This window comes from Monodon monoceros, unplaced genomic scaffold, assembly GCF_005190385.1.
Source record: "Monodon monoceros isolate NGI ecotype Baffin Bay Population unplaced genomic scaffold, NGI_Narwhal_1 Super_Scaffold_3, whole genome shotgun sequence".
NCBI lineage: Eukaryota > Metazoa > Chordata > Mammalia > Artiodactyla > Monodontidae > Monodon > Monodon monoceros.
The window spans coordinates 11,830,388-11,852,792 of record NW_021703780.1 but is presented as its reverse complement, the minus strand read 5'-3'; the positions used below and the strand labels follow the sequence as shown (position 1 = coordinate 11,852,792).

Below are 22,405 nucleotides of genomic sequence, written 5' to 3'. Positions count from 1 at the left end.
ATCCTTGTGTATCTCCTGGTAGAAGCATTCCTCCCTTTGGAACTAAGACCTCTAGGCCAACAGGGTGTACAGTTAAGGAAACAAGATGCAAAAATTTTGCTAGTTGGGCACTAGGGGTAATGGTGAGTGGTGGCACTTCCAATTCCACTCCTTGATTCCTGTACCCATGAGTCCTGGCTGTGGGAGAAACAGTATCAAATATTAGACACTGATTCAGAGCACACACGGCCTTCTGGAGAACCTTGTCCCAGCCCTGCAAGGTGTTGCCACTTATATGGTGCTGTAACTGAGTTTTCAAAGGCCATGACACCACTCTATCAAGCCAGCTGCTTCAGGGTAGTGGAGAACATGGTCAGACCAATGAATTCCATGGGCATGAGCCCACTGTGCACTTCATTGACTGTGCACTGATTTTCCTGATTAGAACCACTGCCGTGTGGAATACCACAACAGTGGATAAGGCGTTCTGTAAGTCCACATATGGTAGTTTTGGCAGAAATGTTGCATGTAGGGAAGGCAAGTCTGTATCCTGAATTTCTACTGTGTTAAGAACAAAATGCTGCCCCTTTCATGATGAAAGTGATCCAATGAAATCAATGTACCTGCCACCAGGTAGCTGGCTGATCACAGGTAGTGGTGCCATATGGAAGATTCCATGTTGATCTCTGCCTGAGGCAGATTGGATGCTCAGCAATGGCGGTAGCCAGGTAAGCCTTAGTGAGTGCAAGTCCTTGCTGTTGAGCCCAGGCATGACCTCTATCCCTACCACCACGACCACTTTCTTCGTGAGCCCACTGTGGTGATGACAGTGGTAACTGGAGAAAAAGGCCAACTGGAATCTATAAAACAGGATATCCTATTGTTAAAATCCTCCTCTGCTGAGGTCACCCTTAGGTGAGCATTTACATGGGACACAAATACCTTTGCGTTTTTTTGCCTATTCAGAGACACGTATCCACACAGCTCTTCCTGGAATCTCATCACTAATTTTCCCATGATATTCCTTCCAAGTCCCTGACCATCCAGTTAAAACAATTGGCCACAGCCCATGAATCAGTATATAATCATATACTCACACATCTGGACTTTTCTCCTTCTAAGAAAAGTAAACACTGCTCAAATTTCTGCCCACTAAGAGGATTTCCCTTCACTCTGTCCTTCAGGGATGTTCCAGAAAGAAGGGCTATAGTTCTGCAGCTGTCCACTTTGGGGTGGTGCCTGTATACCGTGCAGAACCACCTATAAACCAGACCCTAGCCTCTTCTTGTAGGAGAGAGAAGGCAGTAGAGCAGAAGTGGCAACCATAGGCATTTTGAGCACTTCTTCATGTAACTTACTTGTGCCTTTATTATTGAAAATAGAATCATTAGCATTATTAAATCTAATCAGATTAGAGAGTCAACTCCCAGAACCAATTCAGAAAAATCATCCTTAAAGTTCTGTCCCACTCTCAGTAGTGGTGATGGTTGTATACAACACTGTTAATACACTTAATGCCACTGAGATGTACCCTTGAAGATAGGTAAAATGGTAAATTTTATGTTATGTGTATTTTACCACAATAAAAAAACATACTTACAAAAAAGAAAAGAAATAACCCAGGATTGAATTAAGGCAGGAAAGTGGCAGGAAGGACTTGAATTCAGAGTTTAAATCAACGGGTCAAGCACTGATCAATTTGATGACCGGATGAACACAGGGTTTTAGGGTTTAAGAAATAAAGGGTAAGTCTATTTTCTTTATACAGCAGGTTCTTATTAGCTATTTATTTTATACATATTAGTGTATGTATGTCAATCCCAATCTCCCAATTCATCCCACCACCCCTGCTGCCCCTCCCCGCTTACCCCCCTTGGTGTCCATATGTTTGTTCTCTACATCTGTGTCTCTGTTTCTGCCTTGCAAACCGCTTCTTCTGTACCATTTTTCTAGAGTCCACATATATGCATTAATATGCGATATTTGTTTTTCTCTTTCTGACTTACTTCACTCTGTAGGACAGTCTCTAGGTCTACCCATGTCTCTGCAAATGACCCAATTTTGTTCCTTTTTATCGCTGAGTAATATTCCGTTGTATATACGTACCACATCTTCTTTATCCATTCATCTGTCAATGACCATTTAGGTTGCTTCCATGACCTGGCTATTCCATGACCTGGCAAAGTGCTGCAGTGTACATTGGGGTACATGTGTCTTTTTGAATTATGATTTTCTCTGGGTCCATGCCCAGTAGTGGGGTTGCTGGGTCGTATGGTAGTTCTATTTTTAGTTTTTTAAGGAACCTCCATACTGTTCTCCATAGTGGCTGTATCAATTTACATTCCCACCAACAGTGCAAGAGGGTTCCCTTTTCTCCACACCCTCTCCAGCATTTGTTGTTTGTAGATTTTCTGATGATGCCCATTCTAACTGGTGTGAGGTGATACCTCATTGTAGTTTTGATTTGCATTTCTCTAATAATTAGTTGAGCAGCTTTTCATGGGCCTCTTGGCCATCTGTATGTGTTCTTTGGAGAAATGTTTGTTTAGGTCTTCTGCCCATTTTTTCTTTTTTTGGCGGTACGCGGGCTTCTCACTGTTGGTGCCTCTCCCGTTGCGGAGCACAGGCTCCGGATGCGCAGGCTCAGTGGCCATGGCTCACGGGCCCAGCCGCTCCGCGGCATGTGGGATCTTCCCGGACTGGGGCACGAACCCACGTCCCCTTCATCGGCAGGCGGACTCTCAACCACTGCGCCACCAGGGAAGCCCCTCCCCTCTTTTTCAATAGTTTGATTTCTTCTAGGACTTAGTCAAAATTCTTTTCAGCTTTTGGACCTATGATTGTATGCTAATTTGCACTTTAACATTTGTAATATAAAATTTTCTCCTTCTTAAAATTAAGATAAAGATTAAATATTAACCTACTTCTCCAGGTATAATTGTAGGGAATAACATACCGTTCTCAGAGATTTTGCTAATGTACCTTCTAATATAAACTCTAAACGGAGCCAAAGAATTAGCTTCAGCACGTGCCTATAGCGTTGTGGTTTAGGCTTCAATCACTTCTCTGCTACCATCTCATCTAACATCTTTTGCATGCTTTTCCAGAGATCACAGAAGTCATCCTATGTGGTGATTACAAATCCCACAGCCATCGGTACTTGCTATTCTGCTTTTTGCTGTCTCTTTGGGGCTCCACATAAGTGGCTGGAGGGAGTAAGGGGACCACTGGCAATTGAAATGCTCTGACCTTTTCTTCTGACACCGAGGAATCTGCAAAGTGAGTTTGTAGAGAGGGTCCAGTTTTCCCAGCTTCATGTTAGGTGTACTTTCTACCTTAAGTACAATTGTTCCCAAATGCTCAGAGATTGCAATATGATTTTCCCACCTTGAAAATCTATTAAAAAGAAAGAGATTCTTCTCTCCTCTCCACCCCTCCTCCAGGCACTGCAGATGGCAGTTAGCACCCCACACAGCCCCTCCCTGTAACATCATCAATTTTTTTGCCTGCATTGCATCTACTTCACAGCTCAAGACATGCCAAATGACACACATTCTAAGTACTTGTTGCTAGCAACAAATCTATCTTCCTAAGTGACCAAGCACGGGCTATATTTGAAATGTCAGAGCACTTCACTCTGCCCTGGCCCACTTCCTTTAGCTGAGACATCTCCAAGCCTTAAAGTAAGCTCATCTATGTTTGTGGGTTCTGCTTCTCAAGAGAGACACTCTGGATCAACTCTGCAAAATACAAAGTGACACGAAGCCAGGGAAAGGATCATGTCTTTCCCATGAACTCCCTTCTCCCCTGTAAAAATGAATGTTATTAGTAATCCTCACCTTACAGGACAACTGGGAACACTTGCTGAGATCATCAAAGTATTAAAAATTGTCAGGGTGTGGCAGCTGTAGATCTGGCATGTGGTCTGTGTTCCATACTCAAATCAGATAGTTCTACTCCTTTTTTCATACTCTCTCTTAATTTTTAAAAATTAAAAAAAAAATTTTACTGGGGTATAGTTGATTTACAATGTTGTGTTAGTTTCAGGTGTACAGCAAAGTGAATCTGTTATACATATACATATATCCACTCTTTTTTAGATCCTTTTCCCATACAGGTCATTACAGAGTATTGAGTGGAGTTCCCTGTGCTATACAGTAGGTCCTTATTAGTTATCTGTTTTATATATAGTAGTGTGTATGTGTCAGTCCCAATATTCCAATTTATCCCTGTCCCCCTTACCCCTCACTTAATTTTTTTATTGAAGTAAAATTCACATATCAGTTTAACCATTTCAGAGTGATCAATTCAGTGTTATTTTGTACTTTCACAGGTTGTACAATCACATTTCTATCAAGTTCCAAAATGCTTTTATCACCCCAAAAGGAAACCTTCAACCCATTAAGCAGTCACTCACCATTCCCGTCTCCCCCTGGGCCCTTGCAAGCAACAATTTACTTTCTGTCTCCACGGATTTACCTCTTCTGAATATTTCATATAAATGAAATCACACAGTATATGGTCTCTTGTGTCTGGCTTCTTTCCCTTAGCATAATGTTTTCAAGGTTCATACATGTTGTAGCATATATCAGTACTTCATTCATTTTTATGGTTGAATAATATTCTGTTGTGTGGATATACCACAACTTGTCCATTCAACCGTTGATGGAAATTTGGGTTGTTTCTACCTTTTGGCTTTTGTGAATGTTGCTGCTATGAACATGCATGTACATGTATTAGGTTTGAGTACCTGTTTCCAATTCTTTTGCGTATATACGTAGGTGTGGAATTGCTACTTGCTCTCTCTTTTATTTCTATTTCTTCTCTTAATGAGCTCATGTCTGTGGGAACTGTAACGATGTCCTGTTTTAAAATTCCTCACATTGTTTATTTTGGAAGTCTTGACAGTAATTTTAAAATTTTATTAGTATTTTAATGAACCAATCCATAGTTTTGTAGACTTATCTATTTATACATTTGAATTTGTTTTAATTATTGCATTCTCTTTGGGTTTATTTACTCCTCTTTTTGTAACTTCTGGAGAGGGCTGCTAAGCAGACACTGTTGGGGCCCTGCCCATATGCCCCCTTGCCATTCTCATGCACACCAGCCTGAGTTCCAAGGGCCAACATCTGATTCTTTGTCAGAGGGCTGCCACTGAGCTGCCTGAACCCTCTTTGTGGAATAGTGGACTAGAAGTGCCTGGGAACTAACATCCGTGGGAGAAACCTTTAACCAAAGGCCGAAGGCCGTCAGGGTGTAAATACACCAATCTTCTTGTCCTTTGGCCAGGATAATTCTGATGCATATTTTACATAGTTTTATAGAGTATTCCTTGGTAATCAAGCTCCAGTCACCTGTTGTGATGGCTGCCTTAATAATATACCCTTTATTGGCTGCCTTCCCTTCTCTGTCTCACTTTCTATTTGTGTTTCTACCTTCCCAGCCCTCCCTGTTACGGCTGAATTGTGTTCCCCTCAAAATTCATATGTTGGAATCTTAACCCCCAGTACCTCAGAATGTGACTGTATTTGGAGATAGGACCTTTAAATGAGTGATCAATTTAAAGTGAGGTCATTGGGATGGGCCTTAATTCAATCTGACTGCTGTCCTTATAAGAAGAGGAGGTCAGGGCACAGACAGCCACAGAGAGATGGCCATGTGAGGACACAGGAAGAAGGTGGCTGTCTACAAGCCAAGGAGAGAGGCCTCAGAAGAAATCAATTCCACCAACAGCTTGATCTCAGACTTCCATTTTACAGGACTGCGAAGAAATCAGTTTCTCTTGTTTAACGCATCTAGTCTGGGGTACTTTGTTATGGCAGCTCTGGCAAACTAATTTATTCCCAGTAAACTATGTGCCCTTGAATCATTGGCTTGCGATCTGCTTCTGAGGAGTGGAGTCCAAACTAAGATTCAAAGTTTATTGATTTTTTTTCAGATTTTTCTTCTTTCCTAATATGCTCTTGAAGCTATAAATTACATTTTAAGCATGGCTATAGGTTTGATATGTAGTATTTGAGAGTATAATGATAAGTTCTGATATGGAGTACTATTATTTAACTTGAAGTATTATCTATTTTCCACTATAATTTCTTCTTTGATTCTATGGATTGTTATAACTTGGAAGCATCTCACATTGACCTTATATACACTCCAGCCATGACATGTGTCACTTCTGCTCGCAACCCAATGTCCAAAACTAGACATAGGGCTCTGCCCAGCCACAAGGGAGCTGAAAGCACAGCCTACCATGTGCCTGGAAGGGATGGGGAAAACCATTAACCACATAAACCAGGCTACACAGAACATCCTTCTTATGTGTTTCCTTTTGTGAATGTGCTAGAATTTCTTCAGAATAGAGGATAAACCTGGGAGTGGAATCATAGGTTGTCTTATGAATATATCTTCCATTTTATAGGAATTGCCAAGCTGCTCTCTCCAACACGGTTGTGGCAGTTTCCATGTCCACCAGCAGTGCCCATACATATTGGGCTGCCCCTTTACAACACGGTATGTTATCAGACTTAAAATTTCTTTACAAAGTGGTAGGTGTGAAACAGTATCTTTTCGTGGTTTTAATTTGTGTTTCCCTGACTAATAGTCAAGGTTGGTCAAGTCACTTGTCCCATGTCAGTTTCTATTTGATAAAAACTAGTGGCTCATTCCCCAATAGATGACATAGCGATCCTCTAAAACAGAATCCATGCATTTGAGCAAGTCCTCACACATCTATTTAAGGAATGAGGTTGAATTTAAGAATGAACTTTATCAGGGGTCAGAAAACTTTTTTGTAAGGGATTTTTTTTTTCTTTGCTGGTCATATGGTTTCTTGCAACTACCTGGCTCTGTTTGTGTAGAGAAAAAGCAGCCTTCGTCAATATGGTATAATCTTGCTCCAATAAAACTACTTATGGACACTAAGATGTGAATTTGATATCATTTTCATGGGCTACAAAATATGATTCTTTTGATTTTTTTCCCCCAACAATGTAAAAATGTAAAACTCATCCTTAGGCATATAAAAACAGACAACAGGCCATATTTGGCTCGAGGGGCCCTGGCTTGTTGACCCCTGAACTATACCTTAGCTTGACCTGAAAGACTAAGAATAGAACGGAAGGCATCTGCCCCCTGTTAATGCAACTGTCTTTGCAATCGACACTGAGAGTTAAGGTATTGGCTGGGTCTGTCAAGCTTCTTTCCTCCACTTTTGTACCTTCTAAGGATTTTTTTAGATGAGTTTCATGAGCACATCTGGGTCCAATGGTCCCCAAAGATTCATTCTGCATTCTGGCTGCACAGCTGTTTCACACAGCAAAGGGCAAAGGCACAAGCCTTGCAGTCTCTGGATAACCAGACCTAACTCATCTCTCACCAGTGGTTCAAAAACCCCCATATTAGCCATCATCCGAATACACTTGTGAAGTGCTTTACAAAATGATTTGTCCAGAACAGCGAATACTGTGTACCATCTTGTGTGGAAGAAGAGAAGACTCAATAATGACAACAACTCTTTCATCAAGAAAAAAGGGAAAGACTTAAGAAGGCTATGAGATTCTTCTTCGGTGGGTTGTCATGTGTCATGTGTCGAAGTGGTTCTAGGAGACAAAACAGAGAACTGGGAACATTTGAGAAGATTGTGGACAAGTCCCCAGAGTTGCTTTTGAACACGTGTGTGTTATGTAAATATCACACAGGATCCGACTTATCCAAAGGATCTGACTTTGCAAAGCTGATATAATGGTGCCTCAACATCACTATTGAGAAGAAGCATTGAGCTTCTCTGAAATGCTCTGGAGTTTATTCAGTGTGTAATTGGACATTTGCTACTGTCTCATTTTGGCCTAGTAGAAAACCACATATAGATCAAGTGAGTCTAGGTTCTTCCAGGCCTGGAATACCCTCTGCTCTCTGGTACTTTCAGGTATGGGAACTCAGATGAATACTGTGTGGTGCCCTAGCCTTATCTCTTGATATCACTTCTATTCTATCCTGAAACAATTTTGTTTGAGTGCAATATATTTGCTGATATTGTCAACTCAAGTTATTGCAGAATATATATTAGGTACTGCATTCTCCCAAAGGCTGAGCAGAACCTTCCTTCTGTGAACATTCTCAGTAGTTTGTTTTCAAGGTGAGGAAGTAGGAAGTACAAGGGGGACGAGCATCAAGGCAATTTTTTTCTTTGTTCCTTTACTTGTGTTATTGGGAACATTTCTATCAAGGAAGACAGTTCCCTTTCATTTTACCAGATCCAGAGAAGCTATGGAACTTCTGTTACCAATTCTTTACCCATAATTTATGTTAGTAACCCGGGACCTGGTGATAGAAGTTATGGATGAAACAAAAGCTGGTGGCATTCTGAAAGGTGGGAGCAGACGCTCTCGAGAAAGGTGCGTCAGAGCTATGCTTCTCTGTCTAAAACTTCTAATTGCTTTTTTGAGAATTGTCCTTCCTTTTGCACCTTAGTTATCTTCACATTTACTGGCCACTGATAATGAAAGAAAGAGTGAAAGAAGAGGAAGATGCCTATATGGTTTCTGTGATGTTGAGGTGAATCTAGAAATCAAAGTCTTCCTTTCTTCCCATCTGTATTTGATCCCAAATCAGATTTTTTTATGATTAGTAATTTCAGGTTTGAGTAACCCACTCTAGCATATAATGCCCCAGCTGTTAAAGAAGCAGGAGAAGTAATTCCTGTAGTAATTGCCGTAGTGGTATTTCTAAACTTCCTGCACACCGATACCTGTTGAGAGATAGAGCTGAACAAGCACCGGAAGCCTAGAAGTGAATGAGAAAAATCCATTCATCTGTGGAATATTTATTGAATAACTACTATTTTAAAGGCATTGGCTCATCACTCTGAGTGATGAATAAAAAATTAAAGGAAAGAGATAAATACAAAAAATATGGTAACAGATTGGATGAGAACTGAAGAAGGGTAGTCAAGGATTCTGTGTCTCAGGTGATTCCAAAGGCAGATAGAACCTACCTAGCAATGTCAAAGATATTTGTTTTCTCTCCAATTTAGCGCCCCCTGTGGCTCTACCTTGCCCCTTAGACACTCAAATTTCACTCCTATTTCAGAGAGGAGACCAAAACTGATTCTTCCCTAAGTCCAAAAATAGGAATGTGTATCCTATTCTAATCCCTTGCTGAGGGAAGTGACTTGCTTTTCCCTATGTTAAGTTTGAATATTTTCTATGGGCTATAATGAACACTTCCTGAAAAGTAGAAATCTAATAAGAGTGTGTGTGTGTGTGTGGGGGGGGGGGTATGGGGGATTGTAAGAAGTTTGTTTGTAGGATTAAATGGCTAGATTTCTTTTTTAAATGTACTAATTTTCACATTTGCTAAATTCTGAGTGAATCTAAACTATTTTGCCTCAGAGTTGATTTTCCTCATTACTATCAATTTTCTGCTCTGCAAGATTTTACAGATAAGGTAGGTTTTGAAACTAGCACACACTGACTACCAACAAGAATAACCTTTTATTTGGAAAATGGAACAATGAGGAAGCTATTTGCATCAGAAATGACTCTATCATTAAAATATTCCACATCTAATCCATTTGCAGTGGAAGATCTTTGCACTGTTTTATTTTTGTGGGAGCATCTCCTACCATGTGTTTTGGCCATCTGCATATAGTTATGGAGTCACTATCTCTTAGGATATTCTTTCCTCTTTCCTGAGCTGGTGAAACCTAAGGGAATCACAAGAATCAACTTGACTCTATTTATTTGGATGTGTTTCACAGGGAATCCTTTGTATCAAGTGAGTCACTCCCATCCAAATATCCATGGGAAGTTCACATAACCTCATTTCCCTCTGTTAATGTTACTGAGTTAAGCACAAGACAGAAATATTCTTAGAAGATATATGGCTTCCTCTTCATCAGAGCTGGCCTAGAGTGGAGAAACAGAGCCCCTGGGGACAAAGCAAGACACTCATGAACTCTGGCCACTGTAAGACACACAATGGGGACCTTATTCTTAATTTAGTTTCTAAGCAAAGGTTTTCCTGGTGACCTCGTTTCTCTGGAGCAATCACAATGCTCCCCTGATGGATTAACAACTTGCCCTGGTACCGTGAGTTCCCACTTTGTCCTCGCTGCCCATTTTCTTTCAGGAGATCTGGATTTTTCTTCTAATTACACATTTTCTCCATAATTCTGCACAACAGTAAAAATAAATATACCTTCTATCCTCTTAAAACCTGGTAATCATTCAGCTAGAAGAAGGGCTACTGTTTGGCATAGATAAAAATAGTCTCCAATAGTGTCCTGCCTAGCAATAGTCCTAAGCTTGAATTTACAGTGAGGACAACCCAAGGTCTCTCATGTTTAGGAAACCACCAAGCTGTGATGATGCTTAGCCGGAAGTAGCTATTGTATTACACTGGGACTTATGAGCCCTGAGGGGTCCACACAGTTTATCTGGGGTGAAAACTCCCACCAAAAGTGCACAATACCAACTTCCCCTGTCAATGAAGCCTTCACTGACTGCATCACCTCCACTGCCCCATCTTGTGAAGTGAGGAAAGTTCTCTGATAGGAGAAATGGAAAAAGAGGGAAGAGGGAGGAGTGTGCAGGATAGAAAGGGAGGGGAAGGTGGTTTCCATAGAGACCTAGCCTTCCTCATGCTCTCATCAGCCAGTGGTCTAGAAGAGCAGTCTCTGAAGCCACTGGCTTAATTCCACAGCTGCCTGTGGAAGCCCCAGGGGCACCGAGACATCAGCTGTTTTTCCACAAAAGGTCCCCTAAATCACCCATGAAGGACAGTGTGCATGCCTTGCATATATCATATACCATCTTTCAATGGAGCCAATATAGCCAGGTGTTTTTTTTTCCATTATTAAAACACATCTCTGTTTCTTGAGCAGCAGATGAAGTAGTTGGCCTGCATCTGGGGCCATGTTTTGTGAGAACTATGGTTGCTGTGGCTGTTGTTTTCTGCAAACATGTGGTTGAGTGTGTGTAAGTTGAATGTGAGTGTGATATGTCTCCACTACAATGCGAAAGGGATGAGGATAGTCTAAATTTGATATGGTCCTGAGGTTAGTGGATAAGCAGAATTACACTTCCTTCCTTCCTCAGGAAATGCTTGGTATTTATTCTATGTTAAATTGTTTGATTCCAAAGATCTACTGGTTTGCTCATGGCTCCTCTTTATTTTTCTTATCCAAATGCCCTCCTGCTCTACTTATTTGCCCAGGAGAGGTCAACATTTGAGGACTTAGTAAATCAGGTCAGCCTTGGATTTCCATCACAGCTCTGACTGCTTATGTGAGCACTTTATATCACAGAGAAGGAAGTCTGGAGGACAGGACAGAGATAGCTCAGAGAGGTTTCCATATTTACCGAAGCGTTATGTGAAAATATTCTCCCCAGCTCCCACTTCTATCCTCTTTAACCACACACATCCACAGAGATGAGCACTGTTGTCATTGATTGTGGCCACAATACTGGGTGGAGGCAGCAAGGCCAATTTACATGTACCCCCCCCGCCCCCATTGAAGAGGCGTGACACAGGCTAGAGGGGAAAAGAAAACACATGCAGGTACAGTAGAACGGCATCTTGCATATTGTGATTTGTCCATACATGTTGATTGAACTGAATTAGGTAAAAGTGAATGCAGCAAATATTTGCCTTGCGCTAACATGCTTAGAAGTGGAATTTTGTTTCACTTTCCCTGTCATCTTGCAACATCTCCAAATAGTAATCGAAATTTTGCGTAACTCCGATGTATATTTGTATTGGTATAAGATGGTGTTGTATTGAAAAGATTGGCACAATTTTCTGATCAATTACAAGGCTCATATAGTTATTAAACCTTACTTTTGAATGGAAGATTAAATACGGATTGGTGACACAATCAAAATTGGAGGTTGAGAGAGTTTTGCCCAGTCTAGATCCTGTTTGCAATCAAGATCTGGGATACTGTTTCAGGGAATTCCCAACCAAGAAAGTATGAAATAAAAGCCAGATGAGTGAATCAAATAAAGAGCTATGGGAAAGCAAAGGAAGAGATGGTCATGTTTGTGAGAAAGTTCTGAGGAAATTTTCACAGAGAAGATAATGTGGGAGCAAAGGGCATGGATCTTACTGGTTTTGCCTTACACGGTGCCTAGAGCCAGCTTAACAATTAGTCTATTCTCAATGAGTAGTTATTGAACTTATAATGGAAGGAAAGGCAAGGAGATAAGCAAAATTTTAATCTTGGAGCATATCCATATTTAGAGGGCAGGGGGAGGAAAAGGAAGAACACAAGAAGGTTGCAAAGAAGTAAAAGAGGAAAACGGGGGATAGAAACTCATGCAAAGTATGAAGACATCTCAAAGAGAACTTGTTGGACAATATTTTCTAATGCTGTAGAACAGTACTATTGAAAGCGTGATCCTCAGAGTAGCGGCATAAATGTCACCCTGGAACTTGCTAGAAATGAAGGTCTTTGTGCCAGCTCCAGATCTACTGAATCACAATCTTCTGGGGTGAGGGCCCGGAAGTCTGTTTACTAAGCTCTCAGAGGGATCTTTATGCACAGCTGGAGTTTGAGAATCAACATTGTAGCATATTTCTGGAAGATGAGTTGCTGCTGGCATAACTTAAGTTCTCTGATTCTGAGACTTCAAGAATTTGGTTCTAGGATCCTCCCAGAACTATGTTGCAGGGAAATTACTATACTAAATTGCTAATGTTTAAATTATATTTAAACGGTTCAAGATAAACAGTTTGTGCCATGATTATTTCTTTTTTTCTTCTTTTATTGAAGTATAGTTGATTTACAATGTTGTGTTATTGTAGTTTCAGGTGTACAACAAAGTGATTCAGTTATATATATATATATATATATATATATATATATACTCTTTTTCAGATTCTTTTGCATTATAGGTTATTACAGAATATGGAGTATAGTTCCCTGTGCTATAAAGTAGGTCCTTGTTGGTTACCTATTTTACATGATTTATTTCTTCAAATCTGTTTTGTAATGCCTCACTTCTATCCCCACCCCCACCCCAGCCCTGTGTAGCTGCAGACGCAGGGCGCAGTCCAGGGTGGGGAGAGCAGGTCTCAAGTGCGACTGCGTTTAAAGTGCTTGCCGAAGGGGCTTCCCTGGTGGTGCAGTGGTTAGGAGTGCACCTGCCAACACAGGGGACACGGGTTCGAGCCCTGGTCTGGGAAGATCCTACATGCTGCGGAGCAGCTGGGCATGTGCACCACAACTACTGAGCCTGCGCTCTAGAGCCCACAAGCCACAACAACTGAGCCCACGCACCACATCTATTGAGGCCTGCGCGTTCTAGCCCGTGCTGCGCAACAAGAGAAGCCACCACAATGAGAAGCCCACGCACCGCAACGAAGAGTAGCCCCTGCTCACCGCAACTAGAGAAAGCCCGCACACAGCAAGGAAGACCCAACGCAGCCCAAAAATAAATAAATTACTAAATTAATTTTTTAAAAAAGAACATCAATTAATATAAAGATGCAGCCGTTATAGATTTTTCATGTGAACCCCCTTGCTTTTGATAGGGATCAGGAAAAGCCCTTTATAAAGGGGGACCAGTGTAAAATCTCCACTTTGGTCTGGGTCCTCAGACCATGGCCGGCCTCACTGTGGTCATTTCTTGTATTGAGCACCAGTTCGTGCTCTGTGGTGGTTCACGCCAGGGTGGTTGTTCCAGATCAAGGCTGTGCTCCCAGCAGCAAGGAGTTCTCTCTCTCTTTGCTAATGTGTTTGTTCACAACTCAGACTTCAGGGTCCAGGACCTGCATCAGCCGTCTTGGTGTCGCCCTAGCTAGCTGTCTCAGTGTGCTTCTGTGCAGATCTATATACCATACAGAATGCAGTTTACAAAGGTTACTTTACTGTCGGGTCTTGCAAAACCGTCAGCTGCTGCAGAGATTAGAACCTGGGGTGGCTTCTCTGTGCTGCTGTGAAAGGAGGTTTTAGACATCATCCTGGCTTTGGGAAGGTAGAGGAATCTCTCGAGGCTATGAGTTAACATAAGGCTTTCCCTTAACTATAGTTTCCTGTCTGGTGTTGCTCCATCAATGGAATATTATTCAGTCCTAGAAAGGAAGGAAACTCTGACACATGCTACAACATGGATGAACCTTGAAGGCATTATGCTAAGTTAAATAATGTGATTCCACTTATATGAGGGACTTAGAATAGTCAAATTCATAGAGACAGAAAGTAGAACAGAGTTTACAGGGACTAAGGGGAGGGGGGTTACGAGGAGTTACTGTTTAATGAGTACATTTCCTTTTGGGGTGATGAAAAGTTCTGGAGATGGATGGTAGTAATGATTGCGTAACTTTGTGAATGTACTTAACGCCACTGAACTATACACTTAAGAATAGTTAGTATGATAAAATTTTATCATATGTATATTTAGCTACAGTGAATGATAATTTTTTTTCATTTTAAAGCTCATTGGAGGCTCTGAGCTCATGTGTGGGGCTTACATGCTACGGAGTCAGCCATTTCTTTGGGGACCCCTCATTGTCAATTTCCTAAGATTTTCCTCTTGGACGAGTTGGATTCTCCAGGGAAAGACTTTCCAAACTCTTACCTGAAGGATAGAGATAAACAGAGTGGGGGAAGAGGGCATAGGTCTTGGCAGTCAGTATGGAAACGTTTATTTAATCTTCCTCCAATCCGATTTAGTCCTCCTTTCATTAAGGTACCCCTGCCCCAAACTGTATCTGGTGTAACCCCTGTCTGGAGACCTTCTCTGTTACTCCTCTGGAGAATAGACCCTTAGGTTTCTGCTGTGTAAAGGAGGGCTACAAAGACATTTCAAGTCTTAAACAGATTTGTGACCAATCCTCCTGTTTTCACTCTGCACCTTAAGCCCTCCTTCTAGAGGTAACTGATGTCAACAATTTCTTTTTTGAATTCTGAACATTTATGTCCATTCTTTTTTTTTTTTTTAACATCTTTATTGGGGTATAATTGCTTTACAGTGGTGTGTTAGTTTCTGCTTTATAACAAAATGAATCAGTTAAACGTATACATAGGTTCCCATATCTCTTCCCTCTTGCGTCTCCCTCCCTCCCACCCTCCCTATCCCACCCCTCTAGGCGGTCACAAAGCACCGAGCTGATCTCCCTGTGCTATGCGGCTGCTTCCCACTAGCTATCTACCTTACGTTTGGTAGTGTATATATGTCCATGCCTCTCTCTCGCTTTGTCACAGCTCACCCTTCCCCCTCCCCATATCCTCAAGTCCGTTCTCCAGTAGGTCTGTGTCTTTATTCCTGTTGATGTCACCAATTTCTGAAACTTTTGGGATTCTTTAGTGTCACCTGATCCCCTTGCTGGCTTAAGATTCATCTTCCTTAGGTTGGATAAGCCAGTTACCATTTGTTTATCTGCTTTCCAGCTTCTAAAACGTTATTACTATTTCCTTCTCTCTCATTACCTTTGTTCTCAGGGGCTTATGCAAGAAAAAAAAAATCCTTTACCGTTGTTTTAGTGGAGCCTAGGACAGAGCAATAGTTAACATGTATGTTCAGTCCACTGTCTTTGCCGGTAAAACTATTCTGTAGTGTTTACAATGCCACTTAAAAAACTGTTGTGATTCCTTAGGCTCAATTAAAAGAAGGAAATCATCTGAAACAAAGAAAGTGGTGGTGGTCAGTGAACTCTGAAGTACTGTTTTCAGTTCCGGGAACAACCCTTAACACTAGAAAAACTGAAACTATTTAGATGACAGTGACTAGAATATTAATGGCACAATTGAAGGGATTAGGGAGGTTTTCAACAGAGAGTGGAAATTTCCAGCAGTTGACCTCAAATATTTGAAAGGCTGTTGTTCATTCATTCATTCATTCGATAAGTATTTAGTGAGTTCCTGCCGTGTGCCAGGAGGTATTTTTCCAACATGGGAACACAGTAGTGAACATGACCGATTCTTAATTCTTGTGGAGCTTACATTCTAGTGGAGGAAAGAGTGATTTGCTCTAGATGGACCCACTGTAGAAATAGAACAAATGGATAAAATCCATCAGGAAATAAATTTCAAGTTAATATAAAGAAGAACTTTAAAGTGTTTGAGTTATTGAGGTGTGATGGACAACCTCTTCCATGCCCTCAGAAGGCTATGGAAACTAGGATATGCCCAATAAAAGCTGAGCAGAGAGATTAAGTTGCACAGCCTCTAGTTGGAATCCCAGCTCTACTCCTTGCTGACTGTTGACTTCGGTCAAATCACTGAACCTCTGTGAACCTCTATTGTTTCATGTGTAAAACGCAGCTAATATAATATACCGTGCAGGGTGTTGTGAAGATTAAACGAATTACTCTGTGTAAAGTGCTTGGAAAAGTATCTATAGTACAAAGTAAGGGCTACATAAGTGCTGCTAATATTATTTCTTTTTTTTTTTTAACCAGCTTTTTATTTTGAATAAATTTCAAACCTATAGAAAAGTTGCAAAAATATCTATATACTCTTTATCTAAATCCCTCAGTTGTTAACATTTACCTCATTTGCTTTAACTCTCTGGTTGTGGTTTGTTTGTTTGTTTGTTGCTGGAACATTTGAGTACTAGTTTAGCTGTCAGGACACTTCAACCCTACATACGTCTATATATATGAGAATGAGGGCATTCGCCCACATAACCACAGTCTAATCATACAAAATATTATTGATACAATCCTGCTTTCTAATATGTAGTCCGTGTTCAGTTTTCCTCAGTTGTCCCCATATGTCCTTCATAGCTTCTGAAAAAGTCATAATCCAATCAAGGATCAGATGTCACACTTAATTGTTATATCTCTTCAGCCTCTTTAATCTAGAGCCATTCACTGAACTTTTTTGTCTTTTATGGCATTGGCATTTCTGAGGAACCTAGGCCATTTTTTTGTCTGTTGTATCTCAATTTGGATTTGTCTGATTCCTTCCTCATGATTAGATTCAAGTTTAACCTTTCTGACAGAAATACTACACAGGTGATGTGGTTTTCTCACTACGTCACATCAGGAGGTGCTTGATGTCAGTTTATCCCATTATTCCCATTTGGTTAAGGTGGTACCTGCCACCTTCCCCTTGGTATTAATAAGTCACCTGTGGTGTCATATTTGAGACTGTGAACGTCCTATTCTCTGGACAGTTTCTCACCCAGTGATTTTAGCATCCATTGATGATTCTCTTTTTATTCCACCATGGGCATGGCACAGTCAACAAGATGAACAGAGAAGATAACTGGTCCAGGGGAAAATTGCCATAGAGTATAATGGGGGCTTTATAGCAGGTAGTTAGTCCCACTGGGTAGAAGAGACCATAACCTCTGATATAAATGCACATTTCTCTGACAATTGTTAGCTGAATGACACTGGGTAAAATTCTTTAAACCTAATACTCTGTAAAATGGGAATTATAATGTCCATATCCCGAGGTTCATTTGTGGATTGAACACAAAGGGACCGGATGATAATAATGGTGATGCTGAGGACGACGATGACAGATGCACTGTCACAGGATCAAGAGGATTAAATTATCAACGAACTTAGTGGCAGTTAGAGAAAGAAAGAATGAAATGGACACAAGAGACAGGATGTAGGGAAAAGGCCTTGCTTCACAACTAATCAGATATGAGAAACGAAGGGCCCAGGGAAGCACAATGATTAAATATTGGTTGAATGCTCCCTATGTGCCAGCCATTCTCCAGCTGGTACATGTAATCAAAGAGTGATGACGACTCTCAGATTTATGGAAATTATGGCCTTACCTCCTGGGTTTGGACAAATTACGAAGGGCAGAAGTCAGGAGAAGGAGATGAAGAGTTTGATCTTCTTCGTATGCCACCTGAATTGGTGGCGATACACCTAGTCTGAAATGTAATGCAGAGCTGGTCATAATCAACATTGGACTGTTTGCATAACAATCTCCTGAGAAACTTATTAAAATTGTAAATTTCTAAGCTAAGCTAACCCTTCAGAGATTCTGATTCTATATGTCTGAGGTTTTAGCCCACCGTCAAGGTAGGTAAAGTGTTACATGAGCCAAAGAAGTCAGCTCGGGGGTTGAAAGTCGATTTGAGTGTTATCAGATTATAGACAGTAATCGTATACTTGGGTGTGAGAGCATTGGCCTGAATCCTGGTTTATAACAAGAAGAATAAGGCAGCAAGGTCTTTTACGGATAAGTTGAGGCATTATGTGCACGTTCCTGAATTGACACAGGAGTAGCCAGAAAGTTCTGACGCCAACTCCGAGAGCTGCTCTTCAGATCCGTGCTGTCCCTAGGTGGCCGCTAGCCACACGTGATTCAACCAGAATTAGAGAAGCAAGAGTTGATGGACTTTTAAGACACACTTCTGAGTACTCAGGGTCATTAAACAACAACGACAACTTTTATTATGGAAAATATAAATTGAATTGAATTTACATTTACTTTTAAATGAGTTATCTAGCCTATTGCAGGTGTTCAGTAACCACGTGTAACTAGTAGCTGTTAGATAGGACAGCATAGACGTGGGACATTTCCACCACTCAGAAAGTTCTATGGGACAGCACTGCTGAGGAAGTGTTGATAGCTTGCCAAAAGCCCACTCATAGTACAAAGTAGTTGTCACCGGCCTCACTCTAGAGGCTAGGAAAGACAACGTTTGGTGAATAAAGGACGATTTTAGTTGGTCTTCTTGCCCACTGAAGGCAAAAAGACTGTAACAAGCAAGGAGGTATTTGATGAAATGAAGAAATGGCATCCATGTATGTTCATTCCCCTTCTTTGGTGTGGGATGGGCGAGACGGGAACTGAGCTCCTAAACTCCGTGGCCCCAGGAGCAAAAGCTCCCTATGACATCCTCAAGGGAGTGTTCTAGGATCCACTGTCGGATCCTACTCTCCTCCTAGCCTTCCCCTTCTCCAGGCAGCCCAATTGCCACGATGGTTGGCAGTGCCCAGGTGTGATGCCAGGTAGCTGCACTTCCCCTCTGTGTGCGCTCTGCTGGTCTCCTCTCAGTGTAGTTTGCACTTCTCGCCCTTGCGTGCTGCAGTAGTTAGGTGCTGTTTTGTCCCCTGGAGGAAGCCCATATTGTTCTGTTCCTACCAGAGGAAAAACAAATCAAGAGCAACAAGGAAAAATATGGAGTGTAAGCATGTGTTTCCAGGTCATCAACATGCAAGCAAACATGCATGAAAGTGAGTGTTAATTTCCTGCGTGATTCAGTGTTTGCAAGACTATCAAGTCATTTCCCATAGGCAGCCCAACAGCCATCCCATGGTAATGAATTTCTGTTACAGCCACGTATGATGGTTGAACTAGAAAACTAATGAGCAAAGAAATGAACAAAATAATAACAATGGTGATAACAGTAATGATGGTGTAATACTTAACTGGCAAGGCATTGACGACTGGGGTCAATGAGGTAATGTAGTTATTTGGGGGCAGTGAGAACAGGTCTGATTTTCTCATTTTAACATTTGTGCTTTCTGCTGCCTTTACATTTTTAAAAAATAAAAATTCTCAATGAAAATAGACCCAGCCTAATGATCAAAATGGAAACAAGTTGTATGGATAGTAGTTTGTGCTTTTTTATGCTCTTCTTACTAGGCTTTAGAGGTCTTTGAAAATTTCCGTGGATTGCTCTGCAGAAATTAAAACAGAAGAAGACTCTAGCTTTTTGGAATTTTTGTGTTCAATGTTGAATTATATTCTTCATTACCAATTTTCTCATTCATACATATGTATCTTTGGGCTTTGCTTTAGTTATCTATAAAACTCAGGGTGGACTTGTGCTTTAACATGGACTAAACCATTTGAAAACAAGACTATTTTAAAGATAAGTAGGTATTTCAAAAATTCATTTTATCCTCCTTTAGAAATCACTATTATTTTCTTCTCACTTTTTCTTTCTCTCAGTTATCATCAGATATATTTTAATATCAGATTGAAAGGAGAATTGATCTGGGTTTTTTTTGTTCTTTGTTTTTTTGCGGTACGCGGGCCTCTCACTGCTGTGGCCTCTCCCGTCGCAGAGCACAGGCTCCGGACGCGCAGGCTCAGCGGCCATGGCTCATGGGCCCAGCCGCTCCGCGACATGTGGGATCTTCCCGGACCGGGGCACGAACCCGTGTCCCCTGCATCGGCAGGCGGACTCTCAACCACTGTGCCACCAGGGAAGCCCCTGATCTGGTTTTTACAAGGTAAAAGTACATGATGAATTTAAAACATCTAGAGAGCAGCCCAAGATGGCCGACTTGGAGGATTGGGTGTCAGATGAGGAGAAGGTATGCATAGCTGCTAAATTCATCACTCACGCACCCCCAGCGGAATTTAATGAAGTGTTCAACGATGTCCGGCTACTACTTAATAATGACGGTCTCCCCAGGGAAGGGGCAGCACATGTATTTGCCCAGTATAACATGGGTCAGTTCATGCCTGTGAAGATAGAAGGATATGAAGATCAGTTCTTAATTACAGAACATGGTGACCTGGGTAATAGCAGATTTTTAGATCCAAGAAACAAAATTTCCTTTAAGTTTGACCACTTACGGAGAGAAGCAAGTGACTCTCAGCCAGAGGAAGTAGATGGAGGTCTGAATTCTTGGAGAGAATCCTGTGACAGTGCTTTAGGGGCCTATGTGAAAGACCATTATTCCAACGGCTTCTGTACTGTTTATGCTAAAACTACAGATGGGCAACAGACCGTTATTGAAGAAATGGCATCCATGTATGCCATATGTATTGAAAGCCACCAGTTTCAGCCTAAAAACTTCTGGAGTGGTCGTTGGAGATCAGAATGGAAGTTCACCATCACACCCTCTATAGCCCAAGTGGTTGGAGGACTTAAGATACAGGTTCACTGTTACGAAGATGGCAGTGTTCAGTTGGTTAGTCATAAAGATGTACAGGACTCAGTCACTGTTTCGAATGAGTCCAAACTGCCAAGGAGTTTATTAAAATCATAGAGCATATGCAGCAAATGAGTATCAATCAGTGAAAACCATCAAACAATGTCAGACACCACGTTCAAGGCCTTGTGCCAGCAACTTCCAGTTACCTGCACCAAAATCAATTGGAACAAGATACTCAGCTACAAGATTGGCAAAGAAATGCAGAATGCTTAAAGGCTGAATATAGGATTCTTCAGTACATGGAAAGAAAGGAGTCAACGTGTGGTCATATGATAAATAAGTGATTTATAAACAAGAGGGATACTTTTCTAGGGCTTTCAAAGTTAACAGGTTTTCTAGTCTCATGGAATACTGTTGAACTTATAGCATTGTCTAGATTCTTTTGTGTTTTCTGCCTTGTAATTTTCTGTTTTCACTCTATCTACTTGTAAATCTTTTTTTTTTTTTTAATTCTACCACATTTAATGATGGAGAGAGATATCTATCCTGGAGTCATTTTTCTACTTAGAAAATTTTCCTAGCCATGAAGCCCTGTTACTGACATAGACAGGTAATATGTTCAGTACTTTTCTACCCCATCCTTCAAAGCACTTCTGGCACTTCACTGGTTTTTAACTGATCAACCAACAGCTAAAGAGGCTATGCTACAAACTATAGCTGAATGGAAGACACATTCATCCTTCTCCCTCCGGTTGCTTTGATCATCATTTATAACATCTCATAACTATAGTTTCAAACGTTTGGATTGGGGCTTTTCAGGTTCTTTTTGGAGGCAAAGGAAGTTTTCTGGAAATTCCATTATAGCCAGCTTCTCTGGGGAAGTTATTTTTAAACCTAAAGACTTGGACCACATTCCCTATAAATGAATGTGTTTGCTGTTTTCCCTTCCCTCATCGTCTCCTTCCCATCTAGTACCATTATAGTGATAGACATGTGCATTTTTAGAAGAGTTCTACCCATTTATTATTATTTTTGTAATATTCAAAAACTGCTGACATACTAGGGACATAGTAGAGCATAAAACTTGAAAAAATGCAGATGTTAAAGGAATAATAGTTACCCTGTGCTTTAATACTTTATGGCAGGACTGTACTATAAGCGAATGAATCAAACTATGTTTGTTAACGCAGTTAACAGTCATAGTCAGACAGCATCTTTCTATTACAACCTGTTATTTAAGGGGAGACTAGTGATTTGTTCTAAATAGGATGTAAAACTTTTTCCAAATTAGTCTTCCCAGTCCTGCCTGCCAACTCAAATGTAACTGTGATAGAGCAACCCTTCCCAGGTTTATCGGCAGGTACAGGTGTGATCTCAGAATGCACAGGTAACATAGATACGATAGGACAATTGGTAATGGCGGATTCATTTACATTGTTTGCACGTCGATGACCAGGCCTTAAGAGAAGGTCAGTTTTTTTAAAAACCAAGTAGTGTCTTCCTCCAAATACACGTCAAAAGAAGAGTTTGTGTTTCAGCTTTGTTTTTGCTCGGTAATACAGTCAAGCAAGTTTATTTCCAAGTGACCCGTTGAGCTATGTAAGCATTTTTGTTT

General features: G+C 41.0%; 1 pseudogene; it reads left to right on the top strand.

Moving 5' to 3' along the window:
* The first annotated feature begins 20,184 nt into the window (after positions 1 to 20,184).
* On the top strand, positions 20,185 to 21,818 carry LOC114907730 (annotated as a pseudogene).
* Positions 21,819 to 22,405: the final 587 nt, after the last annotated feature.